Below are 26,015 nucleotides of genomic sequence, written 5' to 3' on the forward strand. Positions count from 1 at the left end.
TGACTTACTTGGGCAACAAGACTGGGTTACACCCATTGGGAGATAGAGCAGCGGGACGTCAGCTCCCACAATTGTACTGGAACTTGGGTCCCTCCTTGGGCTGGTGCATTATTATGCAAATTCATACATAACCTGGTATCCATTCTGCCACCTTTGCATCAACTCTTAAAAAAGGGTCAGCCATGGAAATGGTTGCATAGCCAAGCCATACCTTCCAAGGAAGTGAAGAAACAGCTATCAGTATCTAAGGTGTTGGTACGTTATGATCCCAATTGAGATCTGGTATTGGCATACAACGGTTCTCCAAATGGCGTCAGGATTGTATTAGCTTATTGGTGGCCCAATGGAGAGGAACCCCCAATAATATATGGATCCAGGACTTTGGCTAATGCAGATTGTAAATATGCTCAGATAGAAAAGGAAGGCTGGAGTCAGAAAGTTCCACCAATACTTTTACAGAGGTGAATTTGTCGTAATAAGAGACCACAAACCCCTGCAAAGTCTACTTAGAGAGGACAAGGCAGTGCTACCCGTAGCTTCAGGCTAAATTCAGCGGTGAACTCTCAAACTAAGTGCGTATAATTACAAGTTAGAACACAATCAGGGAGAGAAAGTGAGGACTGCAGACACTGGAGAGTCAGAGTTGAAAAGGGTGGCGCTGGAAAGGCACAGCAGGTCAGGCAGCACCGAGGAACAGAAGAGTCGCCATTTTGGGCATAAACCCTTCAACAGAGAGACCAAGTGGCAAGTGTGGGTATACTGAGTGGCCTCCCAGTGGCAGATACACCAACGGTGGTACCACCATTGGAAGAGTCAGTAACGGTTTTAAGTTTTCTGCACATACATCGGTCACCTCTGACTATATCAGATTTTGGATGAAGAAGGATCCGGTCCTGGCAAAACTGAAACAGCTGGTAGTAATGGGAGAAACCAAAGGGGCCATCACAACTGGAACTGAAACCTTTTTGGACCCAGAAAGACCAGACCACAGTAGAGGACGACATATTACTGTGGGGAGCAAGCATGATTGTCCCAAGCAAAGGTTGCTATTAGAAACTGGCTGAACTCCAACAGGATTATCCAACTGTTTCCAAAATGAAGACTTTGAAATGACGTTATTCACCACGATTGGATGCTGACAAAGCTGTGTTGGTGGGGCAGTGCCCAGAGTGCCAACAAGGACAAAGATTACCAGCAGCAGTTCCCCTATATTCGTGGGAATGGCTGGTTAAACCCTGGACTCGGTTTCACAGTGACTATGCAGGTCCTTTCAAGGGCTCACTGTTCTTAGCCATTGTGGACTCGCATTCAAAGTGGCTGGATTTACATAGAGTTCATTTACCAAACGCAGAAGTGGTGATAAAAAACAGCGAGAGTCTTGCAATACATGGGCTCCCGGAGGTGTTGGACACAGATAATGGGCCATTGTTTACCAGCAGGGAATTTGAGTATTTCCTGAATGTTTTTTTTTAGATTACTTACAGTGTGGAAACAGGCCCTTCGGCCCAACAAGTCCACACCGACCCGCTGAAGCGCAACCCACCCATACCCCTACATTTACCCTTTACCTAACACTACGGGCAATTTAGCATGGCCAATTCACCTGACCTGCACATCGTTGGACTGTGGGAGGAAACCGGAGCACCCAGAGGAAACTCATGCAGACACTGGGGGAACGTGCAAACTCCACACAGTCAGTCACCTGAGGCAGGAATTGAACCCGGGTCTCTGGTGCTGTGAGGCAGCAGTGCTAACCACTGTGTCACCATGCCGCCCACAAATGGTATTCATCATTATGATGGCAGCTCCATTCCATCCACCATCCAATGGTCTGGCAGAAAAAACAGCCCAAACTTTGAAGGCAGGCTTAAAGAAACAGTCTAAAGCTTCACTAGATATCAAAACTGTCCCAGTTCCTATTTGATTATAGGACAATCCCTCATGTAACTACAGGGATAGATCCAGCAAGGTTGCTAATGGCGAGAAGACACCATGCCCAAATCTGATCTTCCCGGCCCTGGGGGTAAGGGTGAATTAGCATTAGGAACACAAAAGCCAGACACAAGACTTCACAAAACAAGAGAAACAGTTCACCTCAAGAGACGAAGTTTGGTGTAGGACCTTTTAGGGCGGTACGGTGGCTCCGTGGTCAGCACTGCTGCCTCACAGTGCCAGGGACCCAAGTTTGATTCCCACCTCAGGCGACTGTGTGGATTTCCTCCGGGTGCTCTAGTTTCCTCCCACATTCCAGAGATGTGCAGGTCAGGTGAATTGATCATGCTGAATTGCCCATAGTGTTAGGTGCATTAGTCAGGGATAAATATTGGGTAAAGGAATGGGTCTGCGTGGGTTATACTCTTCGGAGGGTCAGTGTGGACTTGTTGGGCCAAATGACCTGTTTCCATACTGTAGGGAATCTAATCTAAGCTAAAACTGTGGGAATGACTGTGCATGGTCAGTGTGAAGTCAGGTCCAGTGATGTATAAGGTGTGGGTAGGTGCAACAATCCTGAACAAGCACAAGGTCCATATGAAAGCTGATCGCAAATGACACAGGAGCAAAACATGCCCAACTCGTCAACATTCTTTCCGAATCTTCCGGACCCCGTGGGTCCTGTCACGTTTTGCAGATACCTTGAAACCTGAGACAGATACAGCCGACATGAGTGCCTCAATACCCTTGCTGTCAGAAGGAGGGAGAGAATTTCTTCTGAGACCCTCTGGATGGAGGAAGTGCATTACACGCTGCCTATGGAGGTACCTGACCCACTACTAAAATGCCTCAGGAGGAGCTACAGATAAAAGAAACCAGCCAGTGAACTTGGAGGCAGAGGGGGAGCAATGCAGTGATTGAAATGATGTCAGTCAGGTGGACCTCAGAGAGTATGGGTTCCCTGATTGGGGATGTTAATCTGGTGAAAATGTGTTGCTGGTCAAAGCACAGCAGGCCAGGCAGCATCTCAGGAATAAGGAATTCGACGTTTCGAGCATAAGCCCTTCATCAGATTCCTGATGAAGGGCTTATGCTCGAAACGTCGAATTCCTTATTCCTGAGATGCTGCCTGGCCTGCTGTGCTTTGACCAGCAACACATTTTCAGCTGTGATCTCCAGCATCTGCAGACCTCATTTTTTACTCGAAGATGTTAATCTGGTCCAATTGGGGAACTCTGGCTGACAGACATCTTGTTCACACTGAGAGATAGCTCTGAGGAAACTGGATCAGTGCCAAGGATTCTCCATGTTGAAATGAAGGATGACTTGGTGATGGGATACTGGCTTTTGTGAAGTTATTTCAGCGATGACTGAATCCCTACTCAGTCTGTGTCGATAGCAGAAGACAAGTAAGAGGCTAACAACATTGGTATGGGACTGGTTCACATACAGGTCAATTCAGGTAAAGATAAAGAGTTTCCCATCCCGAAGGTTACATAAATATACCAGTTGGGTTTTTGCAAGTTGCAATAACTCATAGCCAGTTTTACTGATATCAGTTTTACTTTATTTCCGATTTTAAAAAAAGCTAAAGTATCTCTGAAGTTATGTCCCAGACTCCTCCATCACCACCTGTGGGTATGTCCCTGACAGACACAGGACAGTTGGCATGGCACAGTGGTACATACATTTGGGAGGCAGTGGGCCTAGGAATCCAACACATAAACTCTGGACCCCAAGAAAATCTTGAGATTAGGTCAAATATGGGCATGGGAACTTTTAGCTGATTACCAGTTACCATCTATGTTCTTAATATTAGACCAGACACTGATGTGCTTGAGGATTGTAATACAACAAAGAACAATACTGTATAGGAACAGGCCATTCAGCCCTCCAAGCTTATGCCAACACATTTTGCCCTTCCATACTGAAATTGTCTTCATTTACAGGATCCGTATCCCTCTGTTCCTTTCCTATTCATGCTCCTTTCCTATTTGTCCATGTGTTTCTTGTATGCTGTTATTGTATCAGCTTCCATCACCTCCTCTGGCAGCACATTCCAGGCACTCACTACCCTTTGTGTGAAAAATGTGCCTTGAACATCTCTTTTAACGTACCCCCCTCCCCCCACCTTGAACCGGTGTCCCCTAATAATTTACCCCTCTACCCTGGGAAAAAGCTTTCCACTCTATCCATGCCATTCACAATCTTATAAACTTCTATCAAGGCGCCCCTCAATCTCCACGTTCCAATGAAAACAAACCCAGTCTATCTAACTTTTCTTCAAAGCTAAAATCCCCCAAACCAGGAAACGTCCTGGTAAACCTTTTCTGTAACCGTTCCCAAGGAACCCACATTCTTCTGCTAGTATGGCGATGACCAGATGTTGTGCAATGATTGTACAGAATAGGTTGCTGTAATGAGTGCCTTTTGGATTCTTTAATACAACAATATCCACAGCATGTTTTTTTTCCTCAGTTAACAAATCAGACCTCATCAATGTTGAACATTGCTTGTAAGGGTAGCAAGGAAACCAGCAGTATCTGAGGTGGGACACTTCAAGGTTCCTCATCATGACTTGGTAAAGAGCACGATGAAGGGCATAGCTGTCTGACTGAGCCTGGGGCATGTAATGAGAGAGCCAATCTGAAGGAGAACCCAAATATATCTCATCACCACCAATCCCCTTGTCGCTGATGCCTCTGTCCATGATAATACTGGTGGTAATGACTCACCATTCTATAATAATGGAGATGAAGACTTGTTTCACAATAAAGATACCCTCAAGGATATTTTGTGGAACTACTATCAGACTCGATGGGCTGGATTCAGATCAAATCTATCATCTCAAAACTGGACATGCATGAGACACAAACGACTATCAGCAGAAGCAGACTTGTATCTCCAAGGATCTGTGACCTTGCGTATCCTTCACTCTACCATTACCATCAAGCCTGGGGACCAATCCTGGTACGATGAGGATTGAAGGAGGGAATATCAGGAGCAGCACCTGGCATTCCTAATGCCAACTTGATGAAGCTATAACACACAATGCTGTTTGTATTCTAAACAGCAGACGGAGCTAAACTTACCCCACAGCTAAAGGATCCGAGCTGTGCTCTGCTGTTCTGTCACATCCAGCCGTGAATAGTGGTGGCCAATCAAACAACTCACTGGAGGAGAAAGCTGAAAGGACATCCCTACCCTTCATGATGGGGGAGAGCTGATGAAGGACAAGGCTGAAGAGTTTGCAACCATATATACAGCAAATGGGGCTAGATATCATCCTGCTGAAGTGTTATTGGCTGGGCCCCTAGCCATATTGTTTCAGTGCAGCCTTGATATTACACTCCATCACCCAGCAAAGGTGAGGGAATTAGGAAGGTATCATTACTAGTGCCAAGTGTTTATTGAAGCTCAGTTTGGGTTCTATCAGGAAAACCCAGCAGCAGACCTCATTACAATGTTGGATTCCAAAGGTTAATTACAGTTAATGTCATCAACAGCAAAGCAATATTAGACAGAGTGTGGCAGCAAGGAGCCTGAGTACAGTTGAAAGCAATGGGAATTCATGGAAAACTCTCATTATACCTAGCACAAAGGAAGATATTTGTAGTTGCTGAAGGACATCAGTGCATCAAGGGAGAGTCTTAGGCCCAACCATCTTCAACCTCCTAACAATTTCACCATTCGAAGATCAGTAGTCCAGATATTCGCTGACGATTTCAGTTTGCTCAGTTCTGATTCACAATTTGTTAAATAACGAAGCAATCCATACTAACACTCAGTAAAGACCAGGAAAAAAATTAGGTTTGGGCTCATGCAGTGCAAGTGCCCAGCAGTGACCATTTTGAATAAGAGAGAATTATATGACAGGGCGGCATCGTGGCTCAGTGGTTAGCACTGCTGCTTCACAGCACACGGTTTAATTCCAGCCTCGGGTGACTGTCTGTGTGGAGTTTTCACATTCTCCCAGCGTCTGCGTGGGTTTCTTCCAGGTGCACTGGTTTCCTCCCACAGTCCAAAGATGTGCAGGTTAGGTGAATTAGCCATGCAAAATACAGGGTTGCAGCCGTATGGAAGGGGGTGGGTCTGGGTGAAGTGCTGTTCAGAGGGGTGGACATGAAGGGCCGAATAGCCAGCTTCAACACTGTTCCATGAATGTAATCATCTGCCTTGGTATTCAATGGCATTTCCACCATTGAATCCCTCAACATCAACATGCTGAGGTTTATATTAAATAGAAGTAGACTAGCCATATCATTGCTGTGTCCACAACAGCAGGTGAGAGGCTGGAACTGTTGAGATGAGTAACTCTCCTCCTGAGTTTCCAATGTCTACCCACTACCTACAAGGCACAAGTCAGGAGTTTGATGGAGTACTCCCCATTTGCCTGCATTAGTGCAGCTCCAATAGTCCTAAAGAATTTTGACACCATTCTGATCAAAGGTGTCCACTTGAATTCTACAACATCCACTACCTTTAACCCTCTCTGTCCATTGTATCAAGGCTGCAATAATACTGATTACTATAACTTTTCAAGGGCTCTATCACTTCAAAAGAGAAGCCATGATGTGGAGGTGCCAGTGTTGGACTGGGTTGAACAAGGTCAAAAATCACACACCAGGTCCAACAGGTATATATGAAAGCACAAGCTTTTGGAGCCTCACTCCTTCAGGTACGAGTGAGAGAGGAGACATCCATCACATAATTTAAAAGCGATAGTTCAAAGAGTCATACAACTGTTGCGAATGTATTGAACAAACCCCAGATGACTGTAAAATCTTTAATCAGTTAGAACTGAGTTGCAGGTTTCAATTCATGAATATATAAATTCCAGAATTTCTTCCCCTGAAATAACTTAAGGTTTTATCTTATGGAAGTGACATCTCAAGTCAGACTATGCATTTTAGATATGTAAAATATATAAGATTCTTAGGAGTAAAGCATAACAACAAGAATTGTGGATGCTGAAAATATGAAACAAATACGGTTATTGTTGGAGAGATTCAGGGGACAGGCAGCATCTATGGGGAGAAATCAGAATTAATGTTTCAGATCCAGTGAGTCTTTATCAAAACACGCAAAAACATTGACTCTGCTTTCTCTCCACAGATGCTGCTACATCTGCTAAGAGTCTTGGGGAGTGCAAGATAGGGTAGATGTGGAGAACTTGTTGCTCCCTGTGAAAGTTTGTAGAACTAGAGGGCATAATCTCCAAATAAGGGGTCAGCCATTTAAAACAGAGATGGGGAGGATTTTTTTCTCTCAGGCGGGAGGGAACCTGAAGAATTCTTTACCACAAAGATCTGTTAATGAGGGCAATTAAGGATATCCAAGGCCAAGATAGACAGAATTTCAATCAGTAAGGGAGCCAAGAGACATAAGGAAAAGGTAGGAAAGTAGAATTGAGAATTATAAGATGGAGGGTTCATAGAGGAGGTGGGGGAGTGATCTGGATGTTGCTTTTTCTTTTGGCTCTTTTATTTTGTTTTTAATCCTCTTGTTTGTATGCCAAGAATGGTGACTTTGTACACTTTTCACTGTACTCTTGTATTCCCGTACTCGAATACATCTGATAATAAATCTGAATCTAACTGAAGCTTCAAGCAGACTCCGTGGGCTCCATCTGCTCCTACATAGAGTCATAGAGATGTACAGCATGGAAATAGACCCTTCGGTCCAACCTGTCCATGTCAACCAAATATCCCAACCCAATCTAGTCCCACCTGCCAGCACCCGGCCCATATCCCTCCAAACCCTTCCTACTCATATGTCCATCCAAATGCCTCTTAAATGTTGCAATTGTACCAGCCTGCACCATTTCCTCTGGCAGCTCATTCCATATATGTACCACGCTCTGTATGAAAAAGTTGCCCCTTAGGTCTCTTTTATATCTTTCCCCTCTCACCCTAAACCTATGCCCTCTAGTTCTGAACTCCCCGACTCCAAGGAAAAGACTTTGTCTGTTTATCCTATCCATGCCCCTCATAATTTTGTAAACCTCTATAAGGTCACCCCTCAGCCTCCGACGCTGCAGGGAAAACAGCCCTAGCCTGTTCAGCCTCTCCCTGTAGCTCAGATACTTCAACCCTGGCAACATCCTTGTAAATCTTTTCTGTCTATGGCCTTAAGGTCTTAAGCCACATATCAATTTGATTTGAAACTATAGCGATGTTCCTCTGTTATCACTGGTGCTCTTGGACTGTACTATGGTTGTAGGTAAAACCAAGGACTGCAGATGCTGAAACCAGAGTCTAGGTTAGAGTGGTGCTGGAAAAACACAGCAGGTCAGGCAGCATTCGAGGAGAAGGAAAATCAACGTTTCTGACAAAAGCCCTTCATCAGGAATCATTCCTGATGAAGGGCTTTTGCCCGAAACGTCAATTTTCCTGCTCCTCGGATGCTCTCTGTACAAAAGGTGTACTTACTGCCATGGCCTGTGGTGGGTTCAGATGGTAACTCACTACCCAGTAGGAAAAACCAACTGTGCTTGGAAAAGAGTATTCTCATTGTATTGCAGTTAGGTTTTAAAACACGCAGGATGAATCAGAGTTGTATGTGCCAATTGCCCATTTTGCTGGCTTTCCTTTCTCGGGTGCCACCTTTACAAGGGCAAATAGAGATGGGCAATGCATACTAATGTTGCCAATGATAATCAAAGACCAATCAAACTACACCCTATTAATTCTGTCATGTTGTTCTCAACTTTCACAGCTCAGATGGGAACCAATCAACCGACCACTTCTATACTGTGTTTCAGAATGAATCCACATTTCCCATTGTGGAGAATTTTTTTTTCACAGAAGTATCAATTTCACTATAATGCATTCTGCTAGTACCACTGTTTTCTAATGTTCTATTTCATGTCATAACAACCACTTGTGTAAAAAAAAACAATTGATCCAAACCTTTTCTTTGTTCTGTTAGTGGTGACCTTTAACTACTGCCCTCTGGTTACTGACTTACCAGGCAGTGGAAATAGTTTTTTTTGGCCTACTTACCTTATCAAAATCTCTCAATGCTGAACCCACTCTGTTAACTCTCCACTTGACCTTCTCTGATGAAATGAGCAGAGTCCCAGGTTCTGGAGCTAACTTTCTCGATAGAACTCAATTATCCAGGGGTCTTCAGCAGACTCAGTGAATATATCTTTACCTTTCTTACTGTAAAGCTTAGAATGCCTGAATTATCATTTCCACCTTCCAGAAAAAGAAAACAAGTCTGGGGAAAAAAAATCTTTCTGGGAGTTACAGTATCCACTACATTTCCCGAGTGCTTGATGTCTTTAGCATGTTTGGACTTATCACCAGATCTGTGTATTTTTTCATGTTATCTGCTGGCATCTGGTGGTAGAAAGGCAATTTTACACCCATTTGTCTTTATATCACAGCTACCAAAACATATTGTAATTCTTTGACATGTTTAATTGTCTATGAGTTACTCAGACCCAGGATAATTGCTTTTACTTCCAGCTCTCTATTAGTTTTCAGTGGGCTTGTTTGTACGTAGCAGAGTCACTGGATGGACACAGACAGATCTTGGGATCTTCATGAAGGAGATTGCTGGAGGAGACAGTAGTCCCACATGCACTTTCTTCACACATGCCTTGGTCAACATCTGTGGCAAGCTCTTTCTGTTGGTTATCGGATAACTCAACGTTGGCCTGACCACACATTACCTGCTGACTGTCTGTACAATAGGTCAGTTTGCAAAAAAATGGTAAATGGCCTGGCTGAGTAAAGGTCAACCATCCCGTTAAATCCATCTGGATCATGGACAGATAAAGGAAACTGTCAGGAAAGAAGTTTCTCATTTCCTTTGTTTAGCTTTGTTCGGCTCTGTTGTTACTATGGCAAATATCTTTGACGCCATTAAAGGTGTGTTTGCCTGGTTATAAGGGACTGATTACAACTTAACGTGATACACAGATCAAGTATGGCACAAGGAAGAACAGGTTAGTTTTACCAAAGATGCAGATCACGATCTGGATCATGGAATGTCTTAAAGTATCCAATAGCATCGAGAGACAGGACAAAAGAATATCATGTGTTGGTTTATTGCAAGAGTTGTTGATTGTTTTCAACTGCTCCAGGAAGCCTCATCTGTTTTTGGGGGAATCTGTCACAATGGATAGAATTGAGCAAGGTTTTCAGAACAGATTGTTCGATGTGTATTGACCCTTTTTTGCAATGAGATGGAAAGTCCCAACAAAATCATTTGTTTTTCAAATTTGCAGTAACAGAGCATTAACTAGGCAGAGAGAAGCATCAAGGAAGAGCTGTGTAATTATAATAACATTGAGCTAACACAGCATGGTGGAGTTACACACTCTACTGAGCACTCTCTTCACTTGTTATCAATCCAACTTTATTATTTTCATAGAACTAACTATTGGATCTCTGTACACCTTAGTTCTGACCATCTACGTTACAATGATTATTAATTTTAAAGAACATTGGCATATTGTGAGGTTGTAGAAGTTGTTATACAAATTTAAATTCTTTCTTTCTTTTCAACTCCCAGTTTGACAGGTTCCAGGCAGAGTATTTGTTCAACAATTTTGATACTTTGGGACAGATTTACATCTTGCCACTGCTATGATCCCAGCTGATGTTAATAAAGGATGAGTCTGATCCCAGAATGAAATCTGGCTCAACAGATTTTTTTTTGAAGTTTTAGTACTGTTATGATCCATCACTGACACATTGTCCCACAAGATGGAATGGTTTCTTTAACAACAAAATAGACATTTACTACATTGACGAAAGAGAATACTTATCTAAACATAGAATAACGTTAGAAACATCTTAAAACATACAGCAAAATAAAGTGTCGGCCTATTTTTTCAAAACTATCTATTACAGAGACTTAAATCAGCAAAATTATCCCATTATCTCAAATCTTTAAGTTCTACCAAGTCTTCCCACAAAGCTGAGAGTTTCAATTTTATCCATTTTAACAAACTACAGATTCCTAACCAAACACTCCTAGTTTGGAAGTTTCACAAACTAACCTTTTCTACTGTGGTGACTGTGCTTTCCACAATCTGTCCTGTACCCCTTTCGAGGACAGAGAACATGCTTACTTTTGACCTCATTCGGATCTCCCCAAAAAGAACAATCAACAAAAAGCACTCAAGCTCTGGATTTACTGATCTTAAATCAATCCTGGATTATCCCGAGCTAAAGACAAGCTAAAGGCCTTCAGTAATTCGCCTGCCTATCATAAACCACCACAATATAAACACTTTATTCCATTAACACTTCAGGGCTTTGCAATCATCTGTTATCTGACACATACTATACTAGGTTAGATTACTGTTCTGGAAGGATTGTATGAATTTTTAAGTACAAACCTTTCACAAAAGCAACTGACACTCACATGCCACTATTTTGAAATCCAGATTCTAAAATCTACACGTGCTTTCAACACACCCTACTTGGACGGTGGAAAGACCCTATAAAGGATCGGCAACATCAGCTTTTCATCTGGGTGACAAAAAGAAAACATTCTGCATTGTGTTAACGATGTAATTGCAAATGTTTATGCTTAATGCTGGCTGTCCCATAAACACAACAGAATCAATCTACTGGCAGAGAGGGCAAAGAGGGATCAAGTTTCAAGGTAGTGGCAATGTATTAGGAGACAATATATTTTTCCATGGGAGAAAACCAAAAAAACCCGTAAGATACAGGGATGGAATTATGCCATTTGGCCCATCAAATCTGCTTTGCCATTTGATTCTGGCACAACCACATTCTCCTGCCTTCTCCCCATAAACCTTGATCCCTTACTTATCAAGAACCCATTCCTGTCTCAAATACGTTCAGCGACTTGGTCTCCACAACCTTCTGTGGTAATGAGTTCCACAGATTCACCACCCTCTGGCAGAAGAAATGCCTCCTCATCTCAGTTCTAAAGGGTCGTCCCTTCACTCTGAGTTTGTGCTTTCAGGTCCTAGTCTCGTCTACAATTGGAAACATCTCCTCCATGTCCACCTATGCGGGCCTCTCAGTATTCTGTAAGTTTCAATATTATCCTTCCCAACACTAGCTCCGTGGAGTACAGACTCGGAGCTGTCAACTGCTTGTCATATGACAAACCCTTTTTCTGTGGGATCATTCTTATAAACCTTGTTTGGATCCCTCTCCAAGGCCAGCGCATCCTTTCTAACCTTTGGATACGGGGTCCAAAACTGCTCACAATATTCTAAATGCGGTCTGACCAGTGCCCTATATAACCTCATCAGTCCATCTTTGCTTTTGTATTCTAGCCCTTTCAAAATGGATGCTAACATTACATTTAACTTCCTAACTGCTAACTTTACTTGCATGTTGACCTTAAAAGAATTCTGAACTAGGACTCCTTTGTGCTTCAGATTTCTGAAGCCTTGCCCATTTAGAAAATAGTCAATACCTATATTCTTCTAACCAATGTATATGACCTCATATTTTCCCACATAATATTCTATCTGCCATTTTTTCTGACTAGTCTCTTCGCCTGCCCAAATCCTTCTGCTACCTTCCCGCTTCCTCACAATACCTGCCCCTAGAGGTAGCAATAATGCCATCATTTCTTTGTTCAGATCATTAATGTAAAATGTGAATAGTTGTGGTCCCAACACTGACCCCTGCAGAACTCCACTGGTCACCAGCTCCCATCCTGAAAAAGACCTCTTCATCCACATTCTCTGCCTTCTTCCAGTCAGCGAATGATTTATCCATACCAGTACTGGGTCCCAAACATCATCAGCTCTTATCTTATTTAACAACCTCCGGTGCGCTAACTTGTCAAAGGCCTTCTGAAAATTCAAATATGTCACGTCCACTGGTTCTCCTTTGTCTAATGGGCTCGTTACTTTCCGAAAGAATTCAAACAAATTAGTCAGGCATCATTTCCCTTTGATGAGGCATGTGGACTCAGCTCTACTTTATAATGCAAATAAGCTTTCAGATTCCCCAGAATCCTCTCCTTAGGGAGGGCCACTACACTCACGTTGCCTTCCGACTCTCATGAAGTTCCAGTATTCTATTGGTGTCTTCCACTGGGAAGACTGATGCAAAATACCTATTCAGTTCCTCCACCAATTCATTTTTCCCCATTATTACTTCTCTCGCCTCATTTCCTAGTGGCCCAATGTCCACTCTCACCTCTCTCTTAGCATCTAATGTATCTAAAAAATCTCTTACAATCTTCTTTTATGTTATGACCCTAACTTACCCTCATATTTCATCTTCTCCCCCCTTATTGCTTGCTCTGTTTTACTCTGTTGTTAAAGGTTTCCCAATTCACTGGCTCCCCACTAATCACTACATTATATGCTTTCATATTGTCCCTGACTTCCCTTGTCAGCCACAGTTGCATCATCCTCCCTTTAGAATATTTCTTCTTCCTTGGGATGAATTTTTGCTGTGCCTTCCAAATTACCCCCCAAGACCCCTAGAAACCCCTGCCATTGCAGCTCCATTATCTTCCCTATAAGGCTGCCCTTCCTATCACCTCTGGCTAGCTCCTCCTTCATGTCCTCACAGTTACCATTACTCAATTGTAATACCATTACATCTGATTACAGTTTCTCCTTCTCAAACTGCAGGGTGAATTCAATCGTATTATGGTCTCTTCCCCCTCGGGGTTCCTTCACCTTCAGCTCTTTACTCAAGTCGGTCTCACTACACACCACCAACTCTAGAATTGCCTGGCCCCAAGGGGCTCTACCAACAAGCTGCTCCAAATAAAAACTTGTAGGCATTCCAAAACTTCCTGTTCTTGCGATCCACTACCAGCCTGATTTTCCCAGTCCACCTGCACATTGAAGTCCCCCATGGTTATTGTAATAGTGCCTTTCTTACAGGCCTTTCCTAGATCCTGATTTATTTTCAGCCCCATATCCAGACTACAGCTAATATGGCTGGACAGAACCTCCCATCAGGGTCTTTTGTACCTTTGCAGCTCCTCAAGTTTAACCACACAGGTTCTGTGCTTTCCAACTCTATATCACTTCTTACTATTGATATAATTTCATTTCTTGCTGGAAAGGCAACTCCCACCCATCTATCTGTCCTTTCAGTAGGAAATGTATCCTTGGATATTTAGTTCCCAGCCCTGATCTCCTTTGCAGACACACCTCTGTGACACCCACAACATTGAACCCACTCATCTCAATCTGTGCTACAAATTCATTTACCTTGCTTTATACTCTGTGTGCATTTAACTACAACACCCTCAGTTCTGTGTAGACTGTTGTTGTGGTTCTGTTCGCCGAGCTGGGAATTTATGTTGCAGACGTTTTGTCCCCTGTCTAGGTGACATTCTCAGTGCTTGGGAGCCTCCTGTGAAGCGCTTCTGTGATATTTCCTCTGGCATTTATAGTGGTTTGTCTCTGGCGCTTCCGGTTGTCAGTTCCAGCTGTCCACTACAGTGGCCGGTATATTGGGTCCAGGTCGATGTGCTTATTGATTGAATCTGTGATCAGATTGTGACCAGACATCCCACTCAGACCCATAGTATCACTATCAGGGACATCATCACACAAACTGGCTAAAGAACGACAGCAGAAACTGAAACACCTGATCAGTGGATCCAAACACTCTGTACAGTCAACACAGGAATTCTTGGACATCATCAGAAATATATACATAGACAAGGAAGAAAGTATGGCCTCATTCGATGTAACGACACTGTTCACCTCTATCGACAAAACCCTAGCCAGAGGAACAATAGCCAACCTGCTGGACATACAGAACAGACAACAAGACTGGGAACCTATCAACAATGACTGCATACTCAAACTACTGGACCTGTGCCTCACAACACACTTCACATTCAACAACAAAATATATGAACAAATCAATGGCACACCCATGGGCTCACCCATCTCTGGACTCATAGCAGAAACGGTAATGCAAAGGTAAGAACAAACAGTCTTACCGCAAATTCAACCCAAACTCTGGGTCAGATATGTAGATGGTACCTTTGTAATCATTAAAAACACAGAAATAGAGAACACACACGGGATCATCAACGCCACACTCACAGGAATCCGATTCACTATAAAGAGGAAGAAAGGGCAACCAACTCCCATTCCTAGACATGATGGTACAGAGAACACCGAACGGAGAATTCACCACAAAGATATACAGGAAAGCCACACACACAGACCAAGTCCTAAACTACGAAAGCAACCACCCCAACACACACAAAACAAGTTGCATCAAAACACTGTTCAAAAGGGCAACGACACACTGCAGTACACCAGAACTGCAAAAAGAGGAAGAAGAACACCTATACAATGTATTCACCAAAAACGGATACCCCCGCAATTTCATCACAGATGCCTAAGGGAAAGACAACGGAATGAGGTAATGCCACAACCCAAAGGACTAGCCACACTACCATACATCAAAAGCATTTCTGAACTGACAGCCAGACTACTGGGACCACTAGGACTCAAAACAGCACACAAATCAACAGTCACTCTCAGACAACAACTCACCAGGATGAAGGACCCAATACCCAGCATGAGCAAAACCAATGTAGTGTCCAAAATCCCATGCAAGGACTGCACAAAACACTACATAGGACAAACAGGAAGACAGCTAACGATCCACATCCATGAACACCAACTAGCCACGAAACGACATGACCAGCTATCATTAGTAGCCACACACTCAGATGACAAGCAACATGAGTTTGACTGGGACAACACTACTATTATAGGACAAGCCAAACAGAGAACAGCCAGGGAATTCCTAGAGGCATGGCACTCATCCACAGATTCAATCAATAAGCACATCGACCTGGACCCAATATACCGGCCACTGCAGCGGACAGCTGGAACTGACAACCGGAAGCAGCAGATACAAATCACTATAAATGCCGGAGGAAACATCACAGAAGCGCTTCACAGGAGGCTCCCAAGCACTGAGGATGTCACCTAGACAGGGGACGAAACGTCTGCAACACAAATTCCCAGCTCGGCGAACAGAACCACAACAACGAGCACCCGAGCTACAAATCTTCTCCCAAACTTTGAACCTGTGTTGACTGCCCACCTTCCCACGATTGTGCCCTTTCCTGTTGTGCCTGAAGTCAGATCCTTGACCCTTTCCATACTCTCTGTACTTCTATTTGTTTGGGAAACTAAAATAAACGCTCCTGTGCCCTTTCCCCCCTTTTAACCGGTTTAAAATCTTTGTGTCCACCCTGTTGAGCATTTCTAGTCAGATATTTGATTTTGGCTGAAATTGAAAATTAATTCTGTTCTTTTTTTGTAGGAAGTGAATGTGCTGGAGTCATTTTATATATAAAAAGACAGTTTAAACTGAGCAGCTGAACAAAACGTTCTCTTTATGTCCATCTGAGATTCTTACACGAAATGCAACACTTCTCAACAGTTGGAGTTTGTGGTCAACAGTGACACCCATGGTGAATGGGAGAGATACAGGAATCTAAAGCTCTTCTGCTGTTTAGCAATGGCTAGGAATGCTACCAGAGCAAGTGGTGGCAAAAATGATCAGCATGAGTGAAACAGCAGTAATATTAGAGTTCATGTCAGGAACACAGAGAGCACTGAATAAAAAAATTAAGAAAGTTCAGCATATCACAGGGGTCCTACCATGTATAATTTTAAATGTGATCACTGGGATCTGTGGTACATGTCCTTTATCATGGAGCTCAGAGAATTGCTGGGATTTGTTTATGCAGTATCTGGAAACAGAGCTCAGAAGCACAGCAATATTTGTCTGTCATTGACCAAGCTTCCACACTGGTCCCAATTAATATACTTATGATGAATCCTCCTCAGGGCTAGGTAGGTTTTAGAGAATTGCAAGTCAGTGCTTTTTCACATGCACAAACATTCCAATCACCATTTCTTTTAGTCTTGTACTAAATAACCAGCTCGAGCATTGGAAGCTACACTGAAGGTTGGTAGAAAACTCTCCAACAGAAGCATGAGACAATTTAGGGGTTTGCAATGGGCTGATACAATAGACACCAGCATGGGGCTCAGTAGTTAGCACTGTCGCCTCACTGTGTTAAGGACCTGGGTTCGATTCCAGCCTCAGGCGACTGTCTGTATGGAGTTTGCACATTCTCCCTGCATCTGTGTGGGTTTCTGTTGGATGCTCCAGTTTCCTCCCACAGTCCAAAGATGGACTTTTCATGCTAAATTACCTATTGTGTCTGGGAATGTGCAGGCCAGGTGGATTAGCCATGTGAAAATGCAGAGTTACAGGGACAGGAAAGGGGTTGTGGAATGCTCTCCAGAGGTTCAGTGTGGACTCATTGTGTTGAATGGCCTGCTTCCACACTAAGGATTCTTTGCTGTTTCAGCTTAATGTGCCTGGTCACTTTTCTTGCTGCTGTGTGGACTTCCACAGGCTTACAGAAGCGGAAAGATTGACACACAAGGACCTGCCCAGTGACTGCGCAGATATAGGACATGTTAATGTCACACCATCTTGATCTGGAAATATATTGCTGGTCCTTCATTGCTGCTGGGTCGAACTCCTGGAGCTCCCACCCTAACAGCATTGTGCATGTCCCTAAGCTGCATAGACTGTGGCAGTACAAGAAGGCAACTTAAGGGATGGACAATAAATGCTGGCCTAGGTACTGCATGAATGAATACACAAATCTTCCCAACATTTTAGATTTTGCTGCAAATTGTTGTGTGATTAGTAATGCAGACCTGTTTCTGACCCAACTCTGCATTTAGTCATCCAGATTCCAGTCTAGGGATGCCTCCTTCCTACTTTTCTGCCTCTGTATCTGTACGCTAAGATGATATTAAAAGCCAATCTCTTTGTCCAGCATTTGGTGTTAATATCTCCTCCTTTGTTTCAGCATCAACTCTCTGAATGATGAACTTTCAAGTGCTTTGGGATGTTTTCGCTAAGAGTGTTATATTAAAGTGAGTTACTGTTGCTTATGTGGGTCTTGGTGCCTGGCTGTGACTTTTACTTTTATCTTGATGTGTTTGCTTGTTTCCATTGCTTTGGTCTGAAAAATAACCAGCATTAGGGGAAATGTCAGTTGTTTTAATTGTTAATAATCAGAGTTTATGACACCCAGTTGCGAGTAAACCCGATCTGAATATCTTAGCCCAATTAGAATTATTGAGCAAATGATGTCTAAAAGCAGAATCACACCTAATGAGGGACATTAGATTCTGAGTTTTGCAAGTACTGATTGATTGAGCTCAGTTGGCATATACGTGTTGTGGACAGTCTGTGAATCATGTTGTTTTATACAATGTGTTAGTCATTGGGACCTATGTGCAGGAGACCTGGCATCACAGCAGTACTGAAACTTGAATACCACAGTATTCAATTGTGCATTTGGCAGAGTATCTCTTTGGCCTGATGGCAACATCCTGTTGGTGGGCAATACTGGTCATGTGTTTATAAGATAAAGAGGCAAACACTGTAGCTGACATCTGGCATGGAATGCACATGCTTTGGGAAAATCAATTCTCATGACGCATAATCCATTTACAACACAAGAATGGTTTGAAGTCCAAATCAAAAAACGTGAGTTTTTTTTTAATGCGTTGTTACAGAGAATGAGTAATCCTCTCTCTGATGGGACAATCCTTAAGTGAATCTCTTCTGAGCAATAATTTCATTTTAACAGACACATTCCTGCTGCTTGTATTTTTCAATATCTGCAAATATGTCTTTGCTTTGTAATTCATCGCCCGTCTAAAATCGATTAGTAACTGCAAACTATAACCCAAGTAGAGCCCAATCCTGGGGCCAATGCCAGTTGTTCACACAGTGTAGATTTACTGTAATGCACCTCAATTTTGCTGCCAAAACAATGTGGGATTTTACGATGCTCGATGTCATCGGCCAAGATTGATTTTTTTTTGTGCATCTCAGACAGCAGTAGCTCATTGGGACCCTGTAGAATCCCAGACATTGCAGACTCTGGAGGAGTTGCCCAGGAAATTGAAGATTCCAATGTCCAAACCCCCCTCACTGAGGCCCCTCTGAAAGTGTCCAATCGAACTGGAGAAGTTGGAGGAATTTGCTGCTGTCTGGTTAATGGTTACCCAGGATAGGTTAGGCAATTAAAAACTTTGTCTAACTCCTGGTTAACTATTGAATTAACCCCCACCCCACCAATACATAGCACACACACCCTCAATTATAACCCACCTCAAGCCTTGTAACCCAACACCCCATGCCCTGGGATCACCCTGGGATTTAGAACCTACCCCTACTCCTTTCCCAACACTGCAGGATCTGACAAATCCCAGTGCCCGTCCAGATCCAACAATCACCCTTCCCCTTGGAGCTGACACCACCCTTTCCCCCAGCTCCCCTCCTTCTGCTGCCAGATCTCTGTGTCTGTGCCTCATGCCTTCAGGACTTGACATCTCCCCTCCTTCTCCTCTCTTGGTCGGAACCATATAAGTCCTCCACACTTCCTTACCTGGCAATCTATCCACATGGTGCCCTAATATTGTGGCATCCTATTCACCCAGCATTGTAACTCATAAATACCCTACTCCCCAGTCTCCAGGGCACCACTCCCATTAGCACCCTAACCTGACATTTAGCTCAAGTAAGATAAAAAACAAATGAAAGAACTGCAGATGTTGGAAATCAGAAACAAACACGGAAATTGCTGGGGAAATTTCAGCAGGTCTGCAGAGAGAAAACACAGCAAATGTTTGCGGCCCAGCGACCCTGTTTCAGAACTGAGTTCACATACTTATTGTAACTTACTGTAACTCAGAAGCTCAGAAAGTGGCTGTCTGTGACACTGAGTATTCTATCCTCAGACTACAGCAGCCAGGGTGTGCTCTGCCTTCCCTTGACTGTTCTATACAATGATGGCACAATGGAACTTGCTCCATATTTCTACAGGATCTGTCACTGGAATCTCTTTCCAGAAAAGGAGAGCTCTTTCTGGGTCAATTTAGAAACATGGAATGAGGGGGCGGAGTAGGAAGCTGTTTGGCCTATTTAGATGTGCACGTTAGAGTGGATTGGCCACACTAAATTGCCCATAGTGCCTAGGGATATGCAGATTAAGGTGGATTGGCCACACTAAATTGCCCCATAGTGTCCAGGGATATCCAGGTTAGGGTGGATTGGCCATGCTAAGTTGTCCCATATTGTCCAAGGATGTCCAGGTTGGGGTGGATTAGCCATGTTAAATTGCCCTGTATTGTCCAGGGATGTGCACATTAGGGTGTATTGGCCACGCTAAATTGCCCCATAGTGTCCAGGGATGTGCAGGTTAAGGTGGATTGGCCACGCTTAATTGCCCTATAGTGTCCAGGGATGTGCTGAATAGGATGGATTAGTCATGCTAAGTTGCCCTGTATTGTCCAGGGATGTGCACGTTAGGGTGTAATGGCCAGTATAAATTGCCCCGTAGTGTCCAGGGATGTGCAGGTTTGGGTGGATTGGCCATGCTAAATTCACCCGCAGTGTCCAGGGATGTCCAAGTTAAGGTGGATTGGTCATGCTAAGTTGCCCCATATTGTCCAGGGATGTGCAGGTTAGGGTGGATTGGCCACACTAAATTGCCCTGTATTGTCCAGGGATGTTCAGGTTAGAGTGGATTGGCCACGCTAAGTTGCCTGTATTGTCCAGGGATGTGCAGATTAAGGTGGACTGACCACACTAAATTGCCCCATAGTGCCCAGGGATGTCCAGCCTAGGGTGGATTGGCCATGCTAAGTTGCCCTGTATTGTCCAGGGATGTGCAGGTTAGGATGGATTTGCCACACTAAATTGCCACGTAGTATCCAGGGATGTGCACATCAGGGTGTATTGGCCACGCTAAATAGCCCCACAGTGATCAGGGATGTGCAGGTTAAGGTGGATTGGCCACGCTTAATTGCCCCATAGTGTCCAGAGATGTGCTGAATAGGATGGATTAGCTACGCTAAATTGCCCTGTATTGTCCAGGGATGTGCACGTTAGGGTGTACTGGCCACTCTAAATTGCCCCGTAGTGTACAGGGATGTGCAGGTTTGGGTGGATTGGCCACGCTAAATTGCCCATGGTGCCCAGGGATGTGCAGATTAGGGTGGATTGGCCATGCTAAGTTGTCCCGTATTGTCCAGGGATGTCCAGGTTAGACTGGATTGGCCATGCTAAATTGCCCCATAGTGTCCAGGGATGTGCACGTTAGGGTGGATTGGCCACGCTAAATTGCCCATAGTGCCCAGGGATGTGCAGATTAGTGTGGATTGGCCACACTAAATTGCCCTGTATTGTCCAGGGATGTCCAGGTTAGAGTGGATTGGCCATGCTAAATTGCCCCGTATTGTCCAGGGATGTGCAGGTTAGGATGGAATAGCCACGCTAAATTGCCCCATAGTGTCCAGGGATGTCCAGGTTTGGGGGATTGGCCACGCTAAGTTGTCCTGTCGTGTCCAGGGATGTGTAGGCTGGGTGGATTAACCATGGGAAATGCAGGGCTATGTGGATAGGGTGGTGGGCTGGGTCTGTGTGGGATGCTCTTCAGAGGTCAAATGGCCTCTTTTTGCACTGCAGGGATTCTATGATGAACACAATCTTAAACCTATGAAAGAACTATCCAATGACTTGCACTCCCTGTTCTTCCTGCATAGCCCAAATGTTTCACACCTTTATCCAAATCCTTTTTGAACGTTATTGACAGTCAGTGGATTACAGATCACAGCAATTCAATGTGCTAAATTAATAACATCTCTCCCTCTTCTGTCTCTCTCCCCATTCCATCTCTATAGAGAGAACCTTGATAAAACACTGGTTAGATTCCAACTGGTGCATTGTGGGAAGGCCTTGGTGAAGATAAAATGGTTCCAGGGATGAGGAAGTCAGCTAGGGTGGAGAGATCAGAAAAGCTGAAATTGTTCTCCCTTAGAGCAGAGAAGGATACGGGCAGAGTTGACAGAGTTGCTCCAAGTCATGAAAGATTTGCTGGAGAGTAATTAAAAAGAAATTATTTCCAGCAACAGAAGCCTTGGTAACCAAAAGGTACAGACTTATAGACATTGGCATAGAACTGGAAGAACTGAGGATTTTTATGTGGTAATGACTTTTTAAGATGCGTTATCAGAAAGGAAGCAAGCTCAGAAATAATGTTCAAATTGGAATCTGGTCACTATATTTTCCTAACTGAATCTACAAATTCACTGACGACACCACCACTGTAGGCCAGATCTCAAATGATGAGGCAGAATACAGGAAAGCGATAGAATGCTTGGTGGTGTGGGGTAAAGATAACAATCTCTCCTCAACATCAGCAATATGAAGCAAGGTGGAGGACACAGCCCTGTCTACGTCACTGGTGCTGAGGTGAAGATGGTCAAGGGCGTAAACTTCCTGGGAGTGACAATCACCAACAATCTGTCCCGGTTCACCCACCTTGCCGCGATTGTCAAGAAAGTACTGCAATCCCTCTACTACCTCAGGAGGCTAAGGAAATTCAACATGTCCATAAAGACTCTTACCAATTTTTATAGAGCCAGAAGTCACATGACAGGAAGGAGGCTGGAAGAACACAGCAAGCCAGGCAGCATCAGGAGGTGCAGAAGTCGACGTTTCTGATGTAAATCTTTTTCAGGACTGGGGGAGTGTGTGTGGGCGGGGGGGGAGGTGCAGATAAAGGGGGTGTAGGGGGCGTGGTGGTGAAGTGGGGATAGGTGAAAACAGACAGAGGGTATGACTTGGTTGGTCAATGGTACCGTCTGCCTGTCTTCACCTATCCCTACTTCACTGCCACCCCCTTTATCTGCAGCTCCTCCTACCCCTACTTCCAGTCCTGAAAAAGGGTTACACCCCAAACATCGACTTCTGCATCTCCTGAGGCTGCCTGGCTTGCTGTGTTCTTCCAGCCTCCTGATTGTCTATTTTGGATTCCGGCATCTGCGGTTCTTTTTTGTCTCTTAAGAAGTCTCACGACACCAGGTTACGATTTAATTGGTTTATGTGAAATCACAAGCTTTCAAAGCACCGCTCCTTCATCAGGTGAAGTCTTGTGATATCAAGTAAACCAGCTGGATTGTAATCTAGCATTGTGTAACTTCTTAGTTTGTCCACTCCAGTCCAACTTGACATCAATTTTAACAGATGCACCATAGAAAGCACTCTATGTGGTTGCATCACAGCTTGGTACGGCAACTACTCTGCCCAGGACCCTAAGAAACTACAGGGAGTTGTGAACATAGCCCAGTCTAATATATAAGCCAACTTCCCATTCATTGACTCCATCTATACTTCCCATTGCTTCGGGAAGGCAGCCATCATCAAAGACCTCTCTCACCCTGGTTACACTCTTGCCTAGCCTCTTCCATGCAAGGGTTTGAACACATGTACCAACTGCTTCTTCCCTGCTGTTATTGGACTCCTGAATGGACCTCTCAAATTTTACACTTAATGTTGATCTCACTCTTTGCTCACCTTCTCCACAGCTGTAATATTGTATTCTTTGGTCTATGCATTACCCTAATGCAGTTTATATGTAATGATCTGCCTGTACTGCATGCCGAACAAAGCGTTTCACTGTACTGAGGTACATGTGACAACAATCAATCAAATTAAATCAATTGTATTTGCAGCACTGCAGAGAGAAAGGTGAGTGAATCTAATTGGGTCACTCTTCCACTGGCACAGGTGGATATCAATTCATTACAACACAGATGGCCATTCAACCCATCATGGTCTACCTAAAGAGGAACTCCACTGTGACCCTGCACTCTCTACATCCCTCCTGTTCAGGTATTGAGAATATTTTTAAAATGTGGAAGAGTTCACTAGATGCAAGGAGGGCCATAAATGAACCGTCCTGTTCCATTGCATTTTCCAGCACTTGGTCCTTGGATGGTCGGAGCTTCAATCCGAACATCTTTTGACATGAGCTGAGGGTTTTGCTATTCCTTCACTGTTCGAACAATGAGCTCCAGACACCTGCCAGACTCTGAGTGAGAAACATACATCTCAGCTCCTCTCTAATCCTACTAATGCTCCCGGAAATGGGTCCATCCCATCTATGCTATATATTTGTGGGCGGCACGGTGGCACAGTGGTTAGCACTGCTGCCTCACAGCGCCAGGGACCTGGGTTCAATTCCCGCCTCAGGCGACTGACTGTGTGGAGTTTGCACGTTCTTCCCGTGTCTGCGTGGGTTTCCTCCGGGTGCTCCGGTTTCCTCCCACAGTCCAAAGATGTGCGGGTCAGGTGAATTGGCAATGCTAAATTGCCCGTAGTGTTAGGTTAGGGGTATGGGTGGATTGCGCTTCGGCGGGTCGGTGTGGACTTGTTGGGCCGAAGGGCCTGTTTCCACACTGTAAGTAAGTAATCTAATCTAATTTCTTTACCAACCTGTTCACACACACCTCTGGAGTTGGTGGGGCTTGAATCTAGAATTAGGGACACTACTTCTGTGCCACAAGAGCCAATGTCCATGAAATCTATCCAGGCCTCTCACAACTTTGCACACCTGACACGTAGCTCCTCTGTAGTAGAAAGTGAGGAACGGCAGATGCTGGAGATCAGAGTCAAGAGTGTTGTGCTGGAAAGGCACAGCAGATCAGGCAGCATCCCAGGAGCAGGCGAATCGATGTTTTGGGCATAAGCTCTTCATCAGGACTGAGCTCATTCCTGAAACATCGATTCTCCTGCTCCTCAGATGCTACTTGACTAGTTGTGCTTTTCTAGCACCACACTCTCAACCCACATATTTCCGCTCTTCCAAGGACAACCATCCAACCTGTCTAATTTTTCATCCAGGTAGCATCTGTAATTCTCAGTACCCTTTCCAGTTCAATAACGTCCTTTCTGTGATGAGGTGACCAGAACTACACACAGTATTTACACCGTGACCTAACTAGCATTAATGTTGCTGTAGCACAACCTCTCATTCTTATATTCTATGGCTCAACCATTAAAGAAAAGATTTGTGTGACTTCCTAAGCACATGCTCTCTTTACACCCTGTCCCAATGCCTTCAGGGGTTTGTGGGCATGCACTCCAATGCCCATCAATTCCACGCCACCTCTCTGTATCCTCCCACAATGGCTGAATGGCAGCTTTCTGTGTGACATTTCTCTCGGATTCTGTGAATGAAAGAACCAGCCAGCCATTCAATTCTCTGAATCGCTGAGCAATGTGTTTGGGGAGTGACCACTGCAATGAGGAAAACCATAAACCGCATGCATTCAGTGACTCTACATCCGAGACAGATGTGTTGGGGGTTTTTTTTAGCTCTTTCTAAAAACTTCCCTTCTCCTTTCACCACTGAAAGCAGAAGTGATCATTTCTGTATTTAAATATTTGGCAAAATTTTAGCTGATAGATGAAACCAAGATTTCAATATTCACCCAGCTGCGGTAATACTTCGAATTCCTTATAACGGTTTGTAACAAGAGGTGAGCAGGACGGAAGGAGTGACTGGATTATATCAGATACAGGAGAAGGAGTAGACCACTCGGCTCCTCTATAATATGATGGTCTGTTGGTCAACTTAATTTTCTTGTCCCTCAAATCCCTGACTCCTTTATTTATTTATGTCAGCCTTTATGGGGTGTGGATGCCACAGTCAAGGCTTATGCCTGAAACATCGACTCTCCTGCTCCTCGGATGCTGCCTGACCTGCTGTGCTTTTCCAGCACCACACTTTCTGATGCTGATAACTGAAGCCCATTTCTAAGAAAGCAGAGAAGACCCGGAGATTCTAAAAACATTTGAAAATCAGCCACGTTGCCATGGGTCATTGAATCACATGGTTCAGAACAGACCCTTCAGCCCATTGAATCTGTACCACTAAAGCGAACTAAACCTACACTTCTAAACCTACACAGCATTACCCTCATAGCCTTGAATGCTGTGACACTTTAAGGTTTCTTCCAAGTACTTTTTAAAGATTGTGAGGTTTCCCACCTCAACTACCCTCCCACACAATGTATTCCAGATCTCCTGCACCCTCTACATGTAAATAGTTTTCCTTAATTGCCGTCTAAACCTTCTTTTTTCACCTTAAAAATACGCCTCTTGTCCAGAGTCCTACGTAGACCAGGCAGAAGTGGTCCTGCAGTTGCTGGAGATTAGAGTCAAGATTACAGTCAAGATTAG

The sequence above is a fragment of the Hemiscyllium ocellatum genome, chromosome 43, assembly GCF_020745735.1.
Source record: "Hemiscyllium ocellatum isolate sHemOce1 chromosome 43, sHemOce1.pat.X.cur, whole genome shotgun sequence".
NCBI classification, from domain to species: domain Eukaryota; kingdom Metazoa; phylum Chordata; class Chondrichthyes; order Orectolobiformes; family Hemiscylliidae; genus Hemiscyllium; species Hemiscyllium ocellatum.